This window comes from Trichechus manatus, unplaced genomic scaffold (assembly GCF_000243295.1).
Source record: "Trichechus manatus latirostris isolate Lorelei unplaced genomic scaffold, TriManLat1.0 scaffold00062, whole genome shotgun sequence".
Classification (NCBI taxonomy): Eukaryota; Metazoa; Chordata; class Mammalia; order Sirenia; family Trichechidae; genus Trichechus; species Trichechus manatus.
The window spans coordinates 11215340-11228008 of record NW_004443998.1 but is presented as its reverse complement, the minus strand read 5'-3'; positions in this window follow the sequence as shown (position 1 = coordinate 11228008).

Below are 12669 nucleotides of genomic sequence, written 5' to 3'. Positions count from 1 at the left end.
TTTTTTTTTTTTAATGTTGCCAGGAGAATTCGTAGCTTCTATCACCTCATTCGCCATCTAGGACCACTGTGCTGCAAACGATTTTAAAATACACATTCTAGAAACCATCACAGGTCTTTTACTCAATGTTTCCTGCCTTTATTTCCTTTAAATAAAATATTTTCCATTTCACAAGTCTAAGCAAATATAATGAGCAATTTGTGACAAAAGGGTGACAATTTAGAGCAAGAATCTATGCATTTTACATGCTGACTACAAAAAAGATGGAAATTTCGGCTGAGCTCTCTTTATCGGCCACTTACCATTCTTCGAATAATGACTCATAATGACAGAAATGACACTGGCTAACAGCACTATTACCATCTTCCACGTTAGCTTATGCTCTTTCTATATAGGAGTTCCTTCTGCAAATTTTTTATGTCCTATCTGAATTTTCTATGCAAAAAAAAAAAAGAAATGTGACAATTTGGGGAATTTAATTCATAAACCACGAACATTCACTAGCTTACAAGTTGCCCTCCATCTTTAGTCTTCTTTTGTTAAAACTGGAAGAGCTTGTCTTCAGATTCTATTTACAAATTTGTTTTTCACAATTTCTTAAACCTGACCTATGAAATCTCTTATGAATCTAGTGGGTAATTAAGTGGTACGGTAATCATTAGACGAATTTATCTTTCTGAACCAATGGGAGGCCGAGAAACAGCATAACAGTGATGCCTATGAGCTTTCAGAAGCTGCAAATTCATAGACTCTGTCTATTGTCAATCCAGTACTGACGTGAATATACGTGCATTTTTATTAAAGATACTTGACTATGATGAACAAACATCCTAAGTTTTGTTTCGTTTTATTTTTGTGCGTGTGCATATGACTTTTGAAAGGACACAAGTAACTTACAGAAAGAACACTCACTGGAAAATTGAATCCACGATTAGTTATGTAGCTCTTTTCCCTGAAGAATCTTTGCACAATTTATTTTGGCCAGTTTCTGTTTCTTATGATGAATCATAGGGCCTTTGCTGGAAAAACCACCTAGTTCTCTGGAGCCAAGATGATTACAGCTGAAAAGAATGGAATGAGTTCTTGAAGACGGAGAAAATAAAGCATAGTCGTCCGAGCTTGACCAGAAAGGGCTCTGCTGCCTAAGAGATTGTATGGTATTTTGCTGTCTGCAAGTGTAACTGTGGGCATGAATAATCCATTGGTAGCAATGGTCCTCAAGTTATCATTTATAAACCATCCTCAATTTGAATCAACAGAATAAGTTCCAATAGTAAATTTGTAACGCAGTTATGGGGTACTCAGAACCTATTTTCTTACAGATGAAATACAAGCAAAGCAAGCCCACAAAATGATTTCATACATTCCATCACTACAACATGTATTTATCAAGCACCAGTCAGGCCTGGTCTAAGAAAGGGGGGCTGAGAGTATGTAGATAAGGCTCTTCTCCCCCAGAAGCTCAGATCAGGGTAATCTAGGTTTTTCAAGTGTCCTAGATGAACAAAAAAACACTTCTGGGCAAATAATTTAACTTAACAATAAAGTATACGATCAAGCATATTGGTCTTCTATCACTACAGAAATCTATCTGTTTGCTTGCATGATGCTCACACAACACTGAAGCAAGGGGAGTGGCGGGCATATTTTTTGGTGCAGCAGGTTTTCCAGAGTCTGCGTTGTCCTGGTTATTGGAGCTCAAAACTCTCAAGCAAGCTGAAGCCCCAGGCAGCCAGGCAGCCCCAGCCTGCAGAGGAGTCAGGGTGCAGGGGAAATGCAAGGGCTGGAATTAGACGCAATGGTGGCTCAGTGGTAGAATTCTCACCTTCCATGCAGGAGACCCTGGTGTGATTCCTGGCCAATGCACCTCATGCACAGCCACCACCTGTCTGTCAGTGGAGGTTTGCGTGTTGTTATGATGAGGAACAGGTTTAAGCACAGTTTCCAGACTAAGACAGACTAGGAAGAAAGGCCTGCCGATCTACTTCCAAAAATCAGCCAATGAAAACCCTATAGATCACAAGGGTCTGATCTGCAACCGATCACGGGGATGGCGAAGGATCAGGCAGTGTTTTGTTGTGTTGTGTCGAGTCATGGCCGACTTGACAGCAGCTAACCACAACAACACAGAGCTCCTACTCCTGTTAATCTCGGGGTCACAGGGTGGTTGCGTTTTATGCAGTGGAGACGTGCATTCCTGAAAGCACCCCTGTAATTGAAAACTGGATTTATTCAAGACTAATTTTTCCCAATGGGATGAGTGGCAAGTATGGGGGATACATCCTGGCCTGCTTTTTTAAAAAATTTTCTCAGCATTATCTCTGATATTTTGCAGAGTCTTTCTCCTAAATTAGCACGGCAGGAGTCTGGCCTCCTCATAGTGTTTTACGACATCTAACTTGGGTTGCAAAGTTACTGACTTTTCAGGTGAGTTTTCCGGCACTAGCTGTAGCTCCACTACTTAGTGTATGCTCTTGATATCATTTGAGGATATTTTAAAAGAGTCCGAAGTATAATAACCATGAAGGTTAAAAGAATAGTAAAACAGTTACCAGAATCACCCCTAGAAGTATCATTCTATCTAAGAGTGTGTCCACAAGATAGTGACAAAGATTAGCAGTCATTTCTGTTTACCAACTATAAACTCGCTGCCATTGAGTCGATTCCAACTCATAGCAACCCTATAGGGCAGAGTAGAACTGCTCTATAGGATTTCAAAGGAGTGGCTATCAGATTCGAACTGCCAACTTTTTGGTTAGCAGCCAATCTCTTAACCACTGCGCCACCAGCGTTCCAATTTGCAATTTACTGGGTCTGCCAGTGTTGAAATTATCGAGCTCCTGATTCTGTTTTTGGTTTTCTTTTCTTTTTTTTAAGAATTTGGAGCACAAGGAAAAACTCTCTTGATCTTGACTTTCAGCATAAATACAGAACATGAAACCAGGGCTTCAGGATCCTCCTAACCTTCTGGGTTGTTAGAAAGAGGTGTCAGAAGAATAACCACAGGAATGTCATTTGATTTCCAATTTGACGTGGCGGTAAGATTTCATTAGTATTTCAAATTGTCATAATTCAAATTTGCATAAACTATGATCAACCGTAGTTCCCTGAAGTCCTCACAGAGCAAGTACCTATTCTTACTCCCTATATCATGGCCTGAGAAATGTGGGTTACTCATTGATTTCACATTGGGAAAGAAACAAGCTCAACAGGATGTGGGCAGGGAGTTGGTTTTGAACCAGGAGGTAGTGGAAGTGAGGACAAGGGTCAAAGGAAGTAAAAGTTTTGGGCTTTGAAGCCTCATTTGGTTTGACAAGTGTCTCAGGCAGGCCTCTGCCCAGTGAGCTGTAGCTGAGGCTGACTCTCATTCCTACAAGTCTGGGCAATGAGAGAGCCTGGGCCCAATGAGGAAAGTAACAGGAAAATCAGCAACAGGATAATAAACATATAAATCCAGAGCCACCACATGCAGTCTTTAAGGATAAAGGTTGACGAGTTTCTTCTATTCAGGACCAGGTTAAGTCTTATTTGGAGAAAATGCAATGTTCAAATTATTAAAATATAAACACTAAAAGAAAGGGTCTTTATAAAAATAATGGAAGTTTAAAAATGTGATTTATAAAAAGAGCCATCCCTAGAAAAGTACAGAATGGCAACCTAAACTTTTTCTTTGAGCCTTGCCCATGACTGGTACCCTTCCTTGTATATCTTCTTCTGTTTTAGGTAAACCTTAAATTTTCATCATTTTGATACTGCACTCTGTTTTTGTAAGCTGTATGGTCTCTCTACTTTTAAAGTGGCTTTCTACACTTAACCCCCTTGACGTTTTTAAAATCCTTTCAAAATTCCCTCTATTTAATGCTTTTATTAGTGTCTCCTGGAACTGTTTAGGGGGGTTAATTACCATGAAAACCTATGCTGAAATTTCCATGTGCCTTCCTACCAATATCTAGAGATTCTTTTCCTCTTAAATGTTTTACATCATATGGCCACTGACAGGACATTCCTTTTGAACTTCCTTTCTTAGGATCATTGCCTTACATTTCTATATATTGAATGACATATACCCCTTATTTACATATGCTTTTCCTAGCCAACCAATTCCCTCAGTTTTATTGCATCCTTTATGCTCAGCACCCGCCACCACCACTTTGTCATTTGCATATTTCATTACATCAATTCATGTTTTATTTTGCAAGTGATTGCTCTATTTATATACTTTTAAATTGTCTTTAATGCTTCTTGTGAGGTTCAGCAAGATGCTTTTATAAAGCACAAATTAAAATTTTAACTAGCCAAGATTTTCATGTTTCTATCTCTTCAGCAGTATTTTCCATTCCCATATAAAATACATCAAAGTCTCTGGAACGTGTTATATTGAAGTCTGTGGCTTTTCAAACACCTTATAATGATGGGGAGCATTTTTTGGCAACTAAGCCTCTTCCGATTTTTGGCAATATACATCTACTTTATATGGAATCTGACCCCGGCCAAAAGTACGTAATCATTGTATTTAGAACGTGGATTTATTCAATTATGTTTAGAATCCTAAGAAGACAAATTATATAATTACTTGTAACTTTCCTGTGTAGAATCTTCTAAAATTATTACTATTCAGTTTTTCCTCTGCATTTTAAAATAGTTCTAAATTATGTTATGGCGTTTTCCTGTTTTCAATCACGTGCAATTCCATAATGACATTGATTCCTGAAGCTTTTATCACACTAATGTTCCAAACCAGTCCACAAAAACAAAATTGTCATTTTCCCAACTTCTGATTTCCTTTGTTCGTAAGTCCTTGCTTTATTCTGTGATTACATTTCAAAGTTATGCAATTAAAGGTAGCATTGCGAGATCTTCATTAGACTGGACTCCTAGAGGGAAGAGACTCTGTCTTGTTTATCTTTGTAACTCTGGTACCCTTTTGGAAAATAACCCTGCTAGTGATACAAAACGTATTTGTCAAATGGGCTCTTGAAATGCATTATTTCCCCCCCAGTTTTACTGCATTCCTAATCTCCTATTCAGTTAACTGACATCCTCAGGTTCTCTTCATTCTGTTCTCCCATCATATTTTGTATCTCATTCTCTGTTGTAGAATCAGACATATTTCAGTATTTTAATTAAATTTTATTATGCAATGTATGTTCAAATAAGGAGCCCTGGTGGCGGAGTGATTAAAGCACTTGTCTGCTAACCAACAGGTCAGTGGTTGGAACCCTCCAGCTGCTCGGAGGGAAAAAGATGTGGCAGTTGGCTTCCATAAAGATTTACAGCCTTGGAAACCCTATGGGGCAGTTCTGTTCTCTTCTATAGGGTTGCTATTTGACAGCAGTAGGTTTGTCTTTGGAGCCCTGGTGGCGCAGGGGTTAAGAACTATGGTACGTTATGGCTGCTAACCAAAAGGTCAGCAATTCGAATCCACCAGGTACTCCTTGGAAACCCTATGGAGCAGTTCTACTCTGTCCTGTAGGGTTGCTAGGAGTCGGAATCGACTTGACGGTAACGGGTTTGTTTGTTTGCTTAAATATATGTTCAAAGTAGAAAATTTGAAAACACAAAATCAAAATTACCTGAATTCTCACTCAGAGACAGTCATGATGAACATTTTAGTGGATATAATACACACCATTTCCGTCTGCTTACAAATGTAACAAATACTTGCGATACGTACTTTGTAAAAATTGGGGTCATATTACACATACTATTTTGAAACATCTTTACATGTCTAATCATAAACCTAGAGCCTCATTTTTAGTACTGGCATTTTGTTTCACTACAGACTTTCATATAATTTATTTTATGTTAAATTATATGAAAACGGCAGCCATGGTCTCAATGACCACAACTGCACTTAGTTTTGCCTGCAGATAATTCTAAAAATTGGAAAATATCCTACAAAAATACGGATCTTCAGTTTGAGCTGATAAATACAAACTCTAGCCACACTGTGCCAATATTCCCGTGAAGCATCGATCCACTAGAGCTACCTGTGGGGTTTGCCACACTCCATATTTGCCACTACTCCGTCTTGTCCTACACTCAACCTAATTCAACCATTTCAGTCATCTTTCAGTTGAATGATTAACTCTGATTAAATAACTTCCTGTCTGGGAGGATTTTTCACTAGCATAAAAGTCCTGTGATGAATAACCATTTTTATGCTTCAACATTGTACATTCTTCTGATTTTTTCCTTAGAAAAAGTTTTTGGAAGGGGATTGCTGGGCCAAAGAGTATTTTTAAGTCTCTTGATTTATACCACCAAATTAGTCTCCAAAATGTTTATAATTGTAAACTCCCACCAGCAGAGCCTGTGAGCGTTCCCATTTCCATACGCTGAACCTCCTCTCCTGTGTCCTTGTGGGTCGTGGTCATTCTATTTACGCTTTATTGACCCGAAAGGATAAACAGATACTCTATTGACCCGGAAAGGATAAACAGAATGATAAGACTCAAGGGTGAGGCAGAAGCAGGACATCCCATAAAAGAAATCAGTACTTCTTTGAAAGATCGCCTGAAATAGAATTCTTTACAGATTTCTCCCGTTACAGTTCCTAAAATTTTGTTAGGTATGGAATTTACAGCCTACTCATTGTTGTTAATAATATGAAACTTACACTTTGTCCCAAGATTCCCTGGCTGCAATTCTAGTCTGTTAACATTCTTGAGTAACTGAGGAAAATTAAAGAAGGAGAAGCTAAGACTATTTTGCCCTTTAATCCCTTAACTTAAATTATATGGGTAAATGATAACGTCACCAGAGGTCACTTTAAGTCACTTTAAGGCTGTTCACTTTAAGTCAGAAATTCGGTTTACACGTTACTGCCCTTTGTGAGAAGAGTTACAAATCCTATGGGTCATGCTGATTTCTACACATCATACACTATTAAAAGAGCTTAACAATGGGAGAAGAAACACAGAGGGAAAAGTATTGCAAATGTTAGATTCTGATTATTTTTTACACAAATTATAGGAAGCCCCATAATTAAGCCACATTCTAAATCGTCACTTTCTGAGGAAGTGAGAGACTAAAGATTTCTATTGTGTTTTGCTCCACTACCACCAGCATTCATCTTCTAGACTTACAGATGATGTGCAATACACATTGGTCAAATCCAGTTAATCTCACAATTAAATAAATCAGTTCTCTTTAAAGGAATTTTATCCAATTTTCCCCTCAGTGATGTTCAGGCTTATATTTGCTCATGTGTTCCATCAGTTCAGAATCTCATTATACCAGAAAAGATTTCAGTTTTGAAATAACAAAAAAAGGATGTGTATGTGTGATAATGTTCTTCAGTTTGAAAAACACAGTACCTTATAGTTAATGTGGTTTAAATACCACCATTTTATTGGTTAAATATATAAACTTCAGACCTAGTCAGACCTACAGAACATTCTTAGATTTTGCAGACTGGGCTATTTGTAAGAGATTATCAGAAGCAACAAATACATAACTCAAAATATATCACATTCTCACATCTATGGAAATCCCTAAAGGGAGGAACTCCCCATTGGCAAAATATATCTTGGGGAGAATCACTTTTTCTCCTTCCCCAGTAAAATCTTGGAAGCCATGGCAACATTCAAACATCAAGTGAGACAACTGAAGAGACAATTCACTTTTTTCTGCCCTAAGAAGATATTGGTAAAAGGTGCCAACATCGGCATAGACTGCGGCATTAGCACCAATGAAACTTTTTTTTTTCCACAATAAATAACAGAAATAGAGATGAGCTCGGGTTACTTTATAAGTCATATTTTGAATGGTGAATTTTTTCAGGTGACTGAACTGAACTGTAGAAGATGGTAAGCCATTTGCCATTTAATCCATTTCATTTAAAGGATCACTAGCTATATTTAATGACATCCAAAAATAAACTCTTCAGAGGCTGAAACACTATACTAGGAAGGCAGGAGTTGGAAGCAGGAAGGTTATTCTAGTTTTATTTCATTTTTCCTAAAGGGCAAAGGCAGCTTCTCATTCATAATAAGGAACTGACCCCAAACAGACAGAAGATAAAACACTATTCCAGGTCTGTGGAACCCGAGTTGACAATTGATATCTATCCACAATAGCAGCAAATTGTTTCCTTCTATAGAAATTCAAGATAGAGTCTCTGCCTCTTATAAAGGTAGAAATCGTAGTGGTTATTAATGCACCTAAATAATGTAAGGAAGTTTTATGTAGCAAAGTATAAGCAAACCAAGTGCTTTATTTCATGCACGCGGGCCTTAGTGATTGCATAATGCACACTTTTCAAAAGAACTGAGAATCACCAGGGACCTATTTTGTTGAGCACTTCCAACACCCATCATAACAGGGCTTTTTTATTAAATAGTAGCTCGAGCGAATTTGCATTGGAAAACTGGATAAGAACATTACGTTCTGAAACTTTCTCCTTGTATTTTTTTATCTTGAATTTGCATATTAGTATCTTCCTTTTTTTTTTTTAGTTTTAGTTGCAGGTACCAAAAACACCCCCATCGATAATATCTGTCAAAAAGCTGTCTTTAGTAATTAGGTAGCTTTGCACCGTTGGGTGGCTTAGCAAGAATCAATCTATAATATTTTTTGAACAATTGTTTAATAGAATACAGCTGACTCTGTGGCAGCCCTGTAAATATTTCCTGCTGTCTGTTCTCCTCTCTAGAGCCCCTGCATTGTAAACTACTAAGATCTCCGACTTACCTATGTGTGCCCCATTCACTTTATTTAGCCAGTAGTGCAATATCGTGATCAATCATTAGCAGTGGGACACAGGATAGATATATGACCTGACAAAGAGTATCCTATCAGCATCATCTTTGTCAAGCTCCACGTACAGACACCCTTCTCTGGAGATTTGGAATTTTTTCCCCTGGGAGGTGAGGGTGGGAGAAAATAGTACATTGTACTGGTTGAAGATAAGTACCAAAATGAGCCACTGCTGTTGACTGTTAATACGTGGTATCTCTTAGGTAAGTTGGTACAGAAAAAAGTTGAGAACTACTCTTCTAAGCCTCCTCCACCCCACTGCCACCCGCAAAGATATACTCATGGCTATGTTCCTCTTCAAGCACCATGCCTGATATAAATAAGTGCTTAGGAAATATTGTCGACTAAGTTCAGCTGCTAGAGCCCTGGTGGCGCAATGGTTAAGAGCTCGGCTGCTAACCAAAAGGCTGGCAGTTCGAATCTGTCAGTCACTCCTTCAAAACCCTATGGGGCAGGTCTCTATGAGTCGGAATCAACTCAACGGCAGTGCGAAATGAGAAAATCAGTGCATGAATAAATGCAAGCTCTTCACATAAATGGAAAATTTAAATATTTACAGTCTAAAATTCCTGAAATCATCCAGGTGGGATAGGCGATTTCACAATAAACATTGCTCCTAAACAATCAGAGAAGTCCAACAGTAAAATGGTAAACTGAGTGTTAATTATTTGAAGTGTCATTTAAATGACGACTTAATTTAGTAAAAAGGCATAGCCTTGTTCCCATAATACCTAAATTTTCTGCAGAGGCCACATCTGTGCACTTTTGGAATCCATTTTCCTTCCATTGGATCCACACCTGCTCTGAGAAAATCAGAGGCTTCAGAAAAGGTGAAAAGGACAACCATCCACCTACCATCCACACTCTCTCTACCCGTTATCAGCCTCATACACTACTTCAGCTCTAATTTCAGCCTTTAGTTAAGCTACCCAGTGAGAAGTCAACATGCCTAAAGAAGCAAATAGTTCCTCAGGGCTGAACCAGCTAGCTGTCCACCAACCTGGGTGCCCCTCCCTTCCAGAATATAAATTGCTGTTGAGATGGGGCTGCCCAGCCAGGGACTATTTTTCTTAGTTCTCCTTGCCTCTGGGTGGGGCCAGTGTCACTCGTCCTTGCCAATGGACTGTGAACAAAGTGAGATGAGTCACTTCTGGGCTAAGAGGTTTTAAGAAGTAGATGTGGCTTCTTCTCTATTTTCCAAAGCATCTTTCCTCTTTTGCCATCAGGGAGACAAAAGCTTAAAAGAAGGCAGAACTACAAAAAGGAAGAAGCCTGGTTCCTGAATCACTGTATGGATATAGAAGAAAGACACTCACCAACCAGGTACACCTTCACTGGCCACCTACATGAATAAGAAATAAATGGGGGTTCTGTTAAGCCACAGGAAGTTGGTGTTTATTTGTTACAGCAGCAAGAATTACGCTAATGAGTACACTCCCCTGCCTATTACACTTTATGATTCAGCAATCACAACCAAAGTGCAATTTCCCAGATCAATCATGCTATTTGACGCTCCCATGTGTTCGCACATGCTGGTTCTCCTGTTTATAATACCTAATTTTCGCACCTCTCTCTCTCCTTTCTGACCCTTTGTCTTTGACCAATTCTTAGTAGTCCTTGAAAGTCCAGCTCCCAAGCCTCTCTGCATGACTCTGTCAATGGTCTCCATCCCTGTGATGCACTTCTCTAGTTTATCCATAATTCCACTCCTGGATATGTCACAATATTTTACGATTCTCGGTTTATAGATATGTCAACGTCACTACATACATATTTGTTCTCTATCTTCCAAAGCTCCTAGTAGAGTGGTGATACATAAGAGACAGTTTATGACTATATGCTAGCTTCCTATCTAATTAGAATTTTGTTTGCTTTAAGTTAATCTGATCAGTAAAGGACCAGAAAACTGAGAATTGGTTAACCATTAAAAGACAGCAATGAAGGGCATCCTGGTGTGTGCTGTTACTCACTGAATGAGTAGAGGCAAGTTTGCAATAAGAAAACAAAGGAAAAGCATTGCACTTCTATAGATTTATAGAATTGGCAGAAGTTCAAGGGAGACACAGATCCTGATGTTGGAGGCAAGGTCTTACTCCCTAGATAAAAGCGAATGGTTCAACAGAAGTCTTTGTATTTTAATATAAATGGGTTTTATTTTAAAAGATACGGCCCCATATTTTGCTGGAACTTTTGTGAGGATTAAATGAGATAATATATAAAAAGCACCTAGAATAGGGCCTGGCACATAATGAATGCTCAGTAAATGACAAGGGCCGTGGTGGTTCAGGGTAGAATTCTTGCTTTCCATGAGGGAGGCCTGGGTTTGATTCCTGCCGATTCATCTTACGTGCAGCCACCACCCATCTGTCAGTGGAGGCTTGGGTGTTTCTGTGAAGCTAAATAGGTTTCAGCCAATTTTCCAGACTAAGATGGACTAGGAAGAACAGCCTGGCGATCTTCTTCCAAAAATCAGCCAGTGAAGACCCTGTAACTCACAGTGGTCTGATTCACAATGGATAATGAACATGGCGCAGGACAGGGCAGCATTTCGTTCTGTTGTGTATGGGGTCGCCATGAGCTGGAGTCAACTTGACAGCTGCCAACAACAGAAATGCACCCACAGAATAATGTCAATGACAAAAACCCTATTCTTTTTAACCCAGATCTGTATGGTTTTCATCTCCTAAGTGCTGACTCATTTTTCATCCTCTTACTCCTTTCTTTGAGGCAGGATAGGAGGGCGGCATGTGGGAGGAGAACAGGAGACCCGGTAGGTAAAGCCATGAAGTGTTAGGAGATGAGAGGGTGCATCTACAAACTTCTCTGGGTCCTTCATTTGGTACAAATTTGAGGCAGCTTGTTTTTCAGTTCAGAAAAAGAAACTTTCATTGAATTTTTCTTTTTAAATTATATTTTATTCTACTGACTAGTTTTATACTGGCTCCCATAAAATGTACATTATAAAAAAAATACAAAACCTCATTTGATAAGCCTATTACCTTATGTTCATGGCTTCCAGCTTTATTCTATTGAATTCAGATTTGCCTGTGGCAGTGCTTCGTATCTAATTTGGGACTTTTACAGGGTGAACCTTGTATCATTTTCCTTTGCCTCTGCCTTTATTTATCTAAATGAAAACGGTTTCTCTTAATGCATAGGTTTGCTTGATAAGCCATTAATACCACAGATGGGCCAGAAATGCTCATTAAAAAAAAGCATCACAATAAATATTTATTGTTGCTTCACCCAGACACACAAACCCTGGATGTCTTTAGTAAGGCTGGCTCCTTGGTTTCTCTTTTAATAGGGCTTATTTACTTGATTTCATTTTCTCCAATAATTGCTCTTCCTCTGAGGGTTATTTGAGGGGAAGGGGCTGTTGAAGGAGTGGAATGAATATTGAAATATGTGAGAGGGAGGCTGGCGCTACGTTTAAAGCGATTAGAAGACAGAAACAAAATGAGGGTCAAGTGTTTTGTGCTCCCATTGGATGAACTTGTACGGAATTTATCTAACTCAGAAAAATATCCGTGTTAAACACAGCATTTCATAAACACAGCTTAGGGGAAAACAAACAGAATTCTTGGCTTAGTAAATGTCACAGAGAATAATTCTCAAGGGGGAAAACAAATCACAGAGACGCTGGTGGTGTTTTCTTTAGCTCCTATATCCTTCACGGTTACTGCCCAGTATATTTTTAAATAATATTTACATTTCAAATGACTTCTGCAATGCAATGAGTAATATTTGCTCAAACTCAAAATAATCCTTCAGAGCTATTTAAAATAATAAGTTTCATTAAACAAAACCTCAATGAATTAAAAAATCCCGCTCTCATTGGCAGGACCTGTGAGGGCACCTCACTAGACGCGTCGCAGAGGAAGCGGAGTTCAAGGTCTAAAGGAAAAA